The sequence below is a fragment of the Lissotriton vulgaris genome, chromosome 6 (assembly GCF_964263255.1).
Source record: "Lissotriton vulgaris chromosome 6, aLisVul1.2, whole genome shotgun sequence".
Taxonomy (NCBI): domain Eukaryota; kingdom Metazoa; phylum Chordata; class Amphibia; order Caudata; family Salamandridae; genus Lissotriton; species Lissotriton vulgaris.
Genome location: NC_141694.1, coordinates 1869317249 through 1869327382, shown reverse-complemented (window position 1 = coordinate 1869327382; position 10134 = coordinate 1869317249).

The window sequence follows — 10134 nt, the reverse complement described above, 5'->3', positions numbered from 1 at the left end:
TACGTATTTTTCTTCCCACAGCTTTCTGAATACCCTCCATCTACACCACTCGCGTCATATATTTGCTCTTCAGCACTTTCCTTTCACTTCTAATAAAAATACAGCGTGAAGTGTGCATCCCCGAGAAAAATATGAAATGCGGCATTGATTGCTATATGTGCACTACGTATTATGTTTTATTTGCTATTGTGCATGGATCTATCTAGAGAATGGGTTCGTTCTGTCTCAAGGTTAGATTGAGTCAGTTGGTTGTCATGGTGTATAATGGCAGAAATGTCAACAATTGTCTTCCTGTTGCACCGTGTCTAGGTACGTATGGATGGGGCCTTGAAAGACAATCTTCAGGTCAGCATAGAAGCTCTGTATATAAACTGGGTCACAGCCACGCTCCTCCCCTCATTCATGCGAGGCAGTAAACGCCGTAATCTCTCACCAAGTCAATCACGAAGACAAAAGACAGCCCGATACGTGCTGAGAAGTGCTGGCGGGGAGCTGAGTGCGAGCGGCCAGGGTGCTGCTTGTAGACAATGAGGAAACAGAAGAGAAGGAGGCTCACAGCTGTGGTCAAATAATTATGGGTGAAGAAGGTGTTCAGTGAGAAAAGTACAACAAAAAACAGCTTGATTCGAATCATTGTCCTTGCCTATTCTTTGCAACATGCCCCTAAATACTCTAACTGAGCTTTACGGGTAATAATAGCTAGTGAGATTTCTTAAGTGTAACACAAGTGTAATCGTGGGCTAGACTTTAAATTAGGTACTGTGCAGCGCCCTATATCTGCACAGACTGCACTTGCATATTGATCAGTCTAACAGATAGCATGCCTGACCCTCAGATTACAAAATGCATGCGCACCCCGCCACACTGTTTCCTGTCCGCACATGCAAGCTTAAACGCTGCTCTCACGATATAGAGGGCATAGAGTCAAGGACACACGTACACAAATGAACCGGCATGCAGGCCAGTGAATGCTGTGATTTCACCGTGAAAACCAGAAACGATCAACTTCTGAATGAACATGAGGTGCGAGGGACACAATATTGAACATAACTTGTTTTATAAAGCTATTGCTAATCCTTAAAAATAACAGGTGTTTTTTTCCAACAACGCAGGCGTCTTACCACAGCCGGTGACTCCACTACGACACCTTGCACCTTTACATTTCTAAGAGAAGCCCGGGAGTCCATAGAGACACTGTCTCACCGCCGTACCCTCGTGCGAGGAATATAGTTGTTGCTGTGCGTGTAATCTGCTTGCAGCACAGACTGGCCACCCCATGGCTCGTGGAAGCAGGCATTTCCTGTCCTGCTTACGAACTCAAGGGGCACTGAACACGCTTGCCCGCCGAGTGCTGTAAACCCGCTATTTCAATGGCACTTTCTGTGCATTACTTGAAAGCTGCGCGCCCTTGCCATATTATTAGTTCTCTCGTGTGACTTACTTTCTTTGAAGGTGCTGTCTCGTCTCCAGTAAATATAGTTTAATTGCTTCCTGCTGCGCCCTTCCGCGAATGTTCAGTCTGTGTGTACCGTGATTGAGTCTCTCTTGCATCACTGTCCCGCCCGTCACTGCCACGTAATAGGGGGCCCGCTGGCGGCGTCTCCTCTTTTCCCGGGGCTCCCTCAGCACACGGGAGCCCCACACCAGCCCACACTTGTTTGTCTGGCCTGCATCACTCGGCACGGGAGACCGAACATCGAAGGCTTCCCCCAGGCAGCGGGAAGCGGAAACCACGTACTCTCGGCCCTGCCCACAACCAGGCGGCGGCCATCTTGAGGCGGCTCGGGCCGCGGCGGTGATCTTCGGGGCAAAACGAGGGATGGGCACCCTCGAGATTGAAATAAAATAGATGAAATAAAATAGAGAAGCCCCCCAAGGCCCACCCCCAATTTTTTTCCCCAGAAAAATCGCAGGGTGCGCGCACGGTGCGCGCTTATAGATATAGAATTTATTTCTCTTTCAATTTTCTCAGGAACCACTGGAGGGATTTACACTATTTAACCAAAAGCGTGATCTGCGTACCAGACTCTACCATTTTGACAAGTTTGGTGTAATTCCCTTCAGCGGTTCAAGCTGTAGCCGTGTCTAAAGGTCCTATGGAAATGAACATGGGGAAAACACGTTTTGGGACCCCCCTTTTTTCTCAGCCCCCACTGGACTAATCCCCCCCAAACTTTCAGGGAAGGAGAGGAGCAGAGCAAGCCATCTTCTTTGAGAAATTTGCGAAGATTCATCAACGAGTGCCAAAGTTATTCCCAATAGAATGTTGGGGATTTCCTATGGAAACTAAGTCCTAACTATATATACCTACTGGCTACCGCCAGTAGGTAATATATATATATATATATATATTACCTACTGGTGGTCGCCAGTAGGTAGTTATAGTTAGGACCTAGTTTCCATAGGAAATCCGCAACATTCTTTTGGGAATAACTTTGGCACCGGTGGATGAATCTTTGCGAATTTCACAAAGAAGATGGCCCACTCCGCTCCGCTCCTTCCCTGAAAGTTTGGGGGGAATTCGACAAGTGGAGGCTGAGATAAAAGGGGGGTCCCAACACGTGTATTCCCCATGTTATTTTCCATAGGACGATTAGACACGGCTACAGCCCGAACGGCTGAATGGAATTATAAGAAATTTGGCAAAAAGGTAGAGTCCAGCTCGTAGATTATGTGTTTCTTTAAATGGTGTAAATCCCTCCAGTAGTTGCTGAGAAAATTAAAGTTGAAATGAAATATCTATAGGCGCGCACGGGTGTGCGAGGGGAATTCTGATTTGCTGTTTGATGTCTGTCAACATTCGATTCGGAGGAAATCAGGAAGTGTTGACTGCCATTTTGTCAGTGCGAGTCAACATATTGTAGAGAACAAAGGGGCAGAACATGGAAAGGGGACAAGGTAGAGACTCCCTGACCCCCTAGGTTTTCTCAGGGGGTCCATTAAGGACCCCCAAGGCCAAAAAAAAAACATTTATTTTTTTTACAAAATCACGAGGTGCGCGCACCTTGCGCGCACCTCGATTTACAAGAGTGTGAAAAACTATAGTGGAGATCTTGGAAAGGGGGCAAGGTAGAGACTCCCTGACCCCCTAGGTTTTCTCAGGCAGTTCATTATGGACCCCCAAAGCCAAAAAGAAAAAAAAATTCCCAAAAAGTTGCGGGGTGCGCGCACTTGATCGAGCACCAATATTTACAAGACTGTGAAAAACTATAGAGGAGATCGTGGATAGGGGACAGGGTGGAGACTCCCTGACCCCCTAGGTTTTCTCAGGGGGTCCATTAAGGACCCCCAAAGCCAAAAAGAAACATTTTTTATTTTCAAAAAAAGTTGCGGATGCGTGCACCAGATCGCGCACCAATATTTACAAGACTGTGAAAAACTATAGCGGAGATCGTGGAAAGGGGGCAGGGTGGAGACTTCCTGACCCCCTTGGTTTTCCTAGGGGGTTCATTAAGGACCCCCAAAGTCAAAAAGAAAGGAAAAAAAATTCCAAAGAAGTTGCGGGGTGCGCGCACCCGATCGCGCTCCACTATTTACAAGACTGTGAAAAACTATAGCGGAGATCATGGAAGGGGGCAGGGTGGAGACTCCCTGACCCCCTAGGTTTTCTCAGGGGGTCCATTAAGGACCCCCAAAGCCAAAAAGAAACATTTTTGATTTTCGAAAAAAGTTGCGGGGTGCACGCACTCGATCGCGCACCAATATTTACAAGACTGTGAAAAACTATAGCGGAGATCGTGGAAAGGGGGCCGGGTGGAGACTCCCTGACCCCCTAGGTTTTTTCAGGGGGTTCATTAAGGACCCCCAAAGCCAAAAAGAAACATTTTTGTTTTCCAAAAAAGTGGCGGGGTGCGCGCACCCGATCGCGCACCACTATTTACAAGACTGTGAAAAGCTGTAGCGGAGATCGTGGAAAGGGGGCAAGGTTGAGACTCCCTGACCCCCTAGTTTTTCTCAGGGGGTTCATTAAGGACCCCCAAAGCCAAAAATAATTTTTTTTTTGTTTTCAAAAAAGTTGCGAGGTGCGCGCATGGTGCGCGCATGGCGACAAAAAAAGATTAAAAAAATGGAGTTAAATTACAAGTTTGAGTGTTTAGATGTTAGTTGGCTCTAAAAAGAGCTGTTGTGGTAATTGGGTGTTTTTTGTACCTACAAGTAAGTACCGATGCAGAGTCACATGTTACAGAGGAAGACTCTATTCCCCTCATCCGTGAAATGTACACCATCTCTCCTATAGATGCCTTGCATGTTGTAACGCAAGTTGTTGTGGTATATAGAACCCATGCCATGGTCTCTGAGGAAAGCAGAAACAGATTTATTTACATGTTTCCTTGTTTTCTCAATCTGTTGACAATATTGATTGGGCCAATTCCATTTCTGTCTTTAGCATATATTGGAATACACAAAGGCAGTTTGAGGAAAAAGTGACATCAATTGCCCAAAGGTGTCCTTTAAAAGCATTTCCAGACCTACCCTAGTCAATGTGCCTAGATCATTTCCACCACAGTGCACAATTATGAGGTCAGGTTGTGGGAGATGCATAAAGGTTTTAACCAATGGTATCAATTGCTGACATCTCAATCCTCTCTGGCCAATCCACATAATGTCCACATTTGGTAAATCAAGGTTGGAAATACCTCTGTTTGCTGCATATCTTTCACTCCAGTAAATATAGATGTGTCCTATAAGCCAAAGTTTCATCATTTTCAAGGCAGATCCAGTAGTACTCAGATGGGTTCTGGAAGTGAAATGGCAGTTAGAAGCTGAGAGTTTTGAAAAGAAAGTGGATGAGGTTTGGTGCACTTGAAAAACTAGAAATGATTGTTTGATTCTTACAATTCAAGATTGAAGACTATGTTGCATGTTAATGTTTTTTTAAATCGAAAAATGCTGTTGGTTGAGAAAAAATCATGAAAACTAACAAAGCAGTGGATAAGCAGGTGTGTTTGGAGGTCAATCAGCCTTGCTGGATTGATTTGCAACATTGAGATATGAACCTTTGACCTGTGTCTTCAGCCAGGTGCAGAATGAGGTGTTACCATGGTAACAGCAGGAGAAGGCAGAGGGTGAAGGGTGAACTTTATGTGACTTTGAAAATACTGAAAGGTACAACCAACTAAAATGTTAGTTTGATTTTGAATTTGTGTGGGAAGAAATATGATTGGTTATGTAGACAAATATGAGTCTGTATTGAGAGGAAATCTGTGCCATTATTCTTAGGCTGCAGTGACAGAATCATTACTCAGAGATTCTGCATAAGAAAATCTGGTTTGTGGCTGCCACTGTTCTACATCTAATAAAGCATTCTTAAAGGCGAGTCTCTAAGTCTTTTTCACTGTGTTTCACCTTAAATTATGCCTTAGTCACTATAACTGTTTCACTCCCTCACAGTCTCTGACTGTCCTCATTTTTCTCACTGCACTGTTTTCTTTTCTTTCTACTACTCTTCCTTTTTGTTTCGTCACTCTTTATATAAATTATTTCCTCTCACTTACTACTTTTAAATTTCTCTTATTTTGTTTTATTATCCTCAGTGCTCTTCACTCCTCCTGATATGTAATCCCTCACTGTTACTGCTTTTTATTCACTGTCAGTTCTTTTTCCTTATTCTCCTTCCTCACTTTCTTTCCTTCAACTGTCACTTTGTAGTTTTGCAACCATTTTTGGTATACTGAAAAACAGTATTTCACTGATTTGCAAGCGTTTTTCTGTAATCTATCAAGATGGTGCAGAGAAGGAGACATGCTGCCTAAGATTCTTTAGCAGTACATATCATAAAGATTGCATGTAACATCCTGGTCATGTGTCTAAGATCACACTGTGAGTGCTCCCAGGACACCCCCGCACCGCACGGCCACCAGCTGCTGCATGTGCCCCCCTGCCCGACTGCCGCTCTCAGCCTCGCTGAGCCTGCCGCCTCTTCCCCGCCCCCAGCGGGATCGCTCCCCCTCATGTGGGCTACCGTGCTAAATCTGCTATTTTCGCCACTGTTTCTGCATTGTTACTGTTGTCCGTAATTTTCTCCCCCTGAGCCTGTGTTTTAATTCTGTTTTAATCTTGTTTCCCCGTGTTCCCCTGTGCCCCCCGCCCCGCTTCCCGCCGCCGTGCCAGCGGCCACGCCCTCTTTCCTTTGTGTACCCTCCCCGCCTCCCAGCTCCTCCCTCCCTGACACTTGGCCATATATGGCGACCGTGCAGTGCAGGTGAGTGTGACCTGCTCCCAGGACACCCCCGCACCGCACGGCCACCAGCTGCTGCGTGTGCCCCCCTGCCCGACTGCCGCTCTCAGCCTCGCTGAGCCTGCCGCCTCTTCCTCGCCCCCAGCAGGATCGCTCTCCCTGCCTGTGAGCTACCTCGCTAAATCTGCTATTTTCGCCACTGTTTCTGCATTGTTACTGTTGTCCGTAATTTTCTCCCCCTGAGCCTGTGTGTTAATTCTGTTTTAATCTTGTTTCCCCGTGTTCCCCTGTGCCCCCCGCCCCGCTTCCCGCCGCCGTGCCAGCGGCCACGCCCCCTTTCCTTTGTGCACCCTCCCCGCTCCCCGCCTCCCAGCTCCTCCCTCCCTGACACTTTGCCATATATGGCGACCGTGCAGATGTGCAGCGTTCACGTGCAGCGGGCGCACCGATTGTGCGTCGAAGGCGCGCCAAAGGTAAGCCCGCCTGCGCCCGTCCGCGCCTGGACCGCGCCCAGTGCCAGGATCCCTGGCCCTCGCAGACCCCAGCCCACCCGCCGGACGTACGATGCCGCCACCCTCAACGCACTCAACACCGGCCGATTCCCGGGATGCTACCGAGCCAACCCGAGACGCACCCACGGACCCTTCAGCTGCCGCTCCTGCGAGTTCACCTGCATCCGGACCTGCACTACACCCGCACCCACCAAGACCAAGATGAGCAACAACAGCAGCCACCTGAAGAGCATCCTGCTCAACACCCGCTCCGTCCACAGACACGCCGTCGAGCTCTGGAACCTGCTCGACACCACTTCACCAGACGTCGCCTTCCTCACGGAAACCTGGATGAACGCCTCTTCAGCGCCCGACATCGCCATCGCCATCCCAGATGGCTACAAGATCATCCGAAGGGACCGTATCAACCAGACCGGAGGAGGCATCGCCATCATCCACAGGAACACCATCCGCATCACGACCAACACCGATGACACCCTGACAACCGCCGAACACCTTCACTTCCAGGTCCACATCAACCCCAAGACTACCCTCAGAGGCACCCTCATCTACAGACCCCCGGGACAAAGCACACAATTCAGCGAAGACATCGCCAACTTCATCAGCCCGCACACACTCCTCTCCGCTGACTACATCCTCCTCGGGGACCTCAACTTCAACCTGGAGAACAACAACGACCGCAACACCACCACCCTGCTGGTCAACCTCGCTAACCTCAGACTCAAGCAGCTGGTGACCACTCCCACCCACTACGCTGGACACACACTCGACCCCGTCTTCTCATCCAGCAAGGACATCGCCTTCAGCCACGCCAACGGACTCCACTGGACGGACCACAGCTGCGTCCACTTCAGCTTCAGAAGGATCATGATCCACCACCACCAACAACAGGTTGCACGCAGAAGCTGGAACAAGATCACAGCCGACCAGCTCGCAACTTCCCTGAGCAAGAACCCACCCACCAGCGCAACGAACCCCAGCCAAGCGGCCACCAACCTCACGAAGTGGATCAGCGTCTGCGCTGACGACCTCGCCCCACTGAGGACCCCGCCCAGCAGAACCGGCAGCAAGAAAGCCCCATGGTTCACCGAAGAACTCAAGAGCTCCAAGAAGAACTGCCGAGCTCTCGAGAGAACCTGGCGCAGAGACCCAACACCAGACAACATGACGGCCCTCAAGCTCGCCACCCGAAAACACTACCAACTAATCCACGCAACCAAGAAAACTGCATTCAAGGAACGACTCGACAACAATGAACACAACAGCAAGGAACTCTTCAACATCGTTAAAGAGCTCTCCAACCACAACGCCGGAAACAACGACATCACCCCTTCGCAAGACCTCTGCAACTCCCTCGCCTCCTACTTCCACAAGAAGATCGTGGACATACACAACAGTTTCAGCACTCAACCGACGCATGCCACGACCGCACCATCGCCCCCCACCACCACCCTCAGCGCCTGGACCCAGATCAGCACCAAAGACACCGTCCGCACAATGAACTCCATCCACTCCGGATATCCGACCGACCCCTGCCCTCACCACGTCTTCAACAAGGCCGATGCTGTCATCGCACCCCACCTGCGGGACATCATCAACACCTCCTTCGACACCGCTACCTTCCCGGAGAGCTGGAAGCATGCTGAACTCAGCGCTCTACTAAAAAAGCCATCAGCCGACCCCACCGACCTCAAGAACTACCGCCCCATCTCGCTACTTCCGTTCCCTGCAAAAGTCATCGAGAAGACCGTCAACAAGCAGCTGGCCGCCTTCCTCGAGACGAACGAATCCCTCAACCTCTCGCAGTCTGGCTTCCGGGCCAACCACAGCACCGAAACCGCCCTGATCGCAGCCACCAATGACATCCGAGCCCTGCTTGACAACGGAGAAACAGCAGACCTCATCCTCCTAGACCTCTCCGCGGCCTTCAACGCTGTCTGCCACCGCACACTAGTGAAGCGACTCAGCAACGTCGGAATCCAGGAGAAGGCACTGGAATGGATCATCTCCTTCCTCGCCGGAAGGACACAGAGAGTTCGCCTCCCCCCGTTCAGATCTGAAGCCACCGAAGTCATCTGCGGCGTTCCTCAAGGCTCCTCGCTCAGTCCAACCCTCTTCAACGTCTACATGAGCCCCCTCGCAGACATCGCAAGCCAGCACAACCTCAACATCATCTCCTACACCGACGACACCCAGCTGATCCTCTCCCTCACCTACGACCCCGCCACCGCCAGAGCCAACCTCCACAAAGGGATGAAAGAGGTAGCCGAATGGATGCAGAACAGTCGCCTGAAACTGAACTTGGACAAGACGGAAGTCCTCATCCTGGGATCCTCACCCTCCACCTGGGATGACTCCTGGTGGCCCCCCGCCCTAGGCAGCGCACCCAAACCAACAGACCACGCACGCAACCTAGGCTTCATCCTGGACTCCTCCCTCTCCATGACCAGACAAGTCAACGCTGTCTCCTCGTCATGCTTCAACATCCTGCGCATGCTACGTAAGATCTTCCGGTGGATCCCCACCGAGACCAGGAAGAGGGTCACCCAGGCCCTCGTCACCAGCCGTCTGGACTACGGCAACTCCCTCTACGCAGGAACCACCGCCAAACTCCAGAAGAGACTGCAACGGATCCAAAACGCCTCTGCACGACTCATCCTGCAAATCCCTCGTCGCAGCCACATCTCCAAACACCTGAGAGACCTGCACTGGCTCCCGGTCAACAAGAGAATCACCTTCCATCTCCTCACCCAGGCTCACAAAGCCCTACACAACCAAGGACCAGGATACCTCAACAGACGCCTCCACTTCTACGCTCCCAAACGCCAGCTTCGATCGACCGGCCACGCCCTCGCCGCCGTCCCCCGTATCCGAAGAGCCACCACAGGGGGACGGTCCTTCTCCTACCTCGCCGCCAAGACATGGTACTCCCTCCCGACCCACCTCCGCCTGACCCAGGACCACCTCGCCTTCAGGAAGCAGCTCAAGACCTGGCTGTTCGAGCAGTAGCGTATCCGCCTCCCCTAGCGCCTTGAGACCCTCCGGGTGAGTAGTGCGCTATATAAATGCTTTGATTGATTGAGTCAAGCTTGTTTTTAAATGAATCTGGGTGAATAATTTGCTTACATGATGTGTTAAAAAATAATTTCTTGAAGTTAGTTAGGCTTTATGATATGTACTGCTAGAGAATCTTAGTCAGTATGTCTGTTAGGCCTCTTAGTTGCCAAAAGATCCATGGTGATTCCTTTTGACAACTAAGAGGCCTAACAGACATGCTGCCTAAGACTCTATAGCAGTACATATCATAAAGATTGCATGTAACATCCTGGTCATGTGTCTAAGATCACATTGTGAGTCAAGCTTGATTTTAAATGAATCTGGGTGTATAATTTGCTTACTTGATGTGTTAAAAAACCATTTATTGTTAAGTTAGTCAGGCTTTAT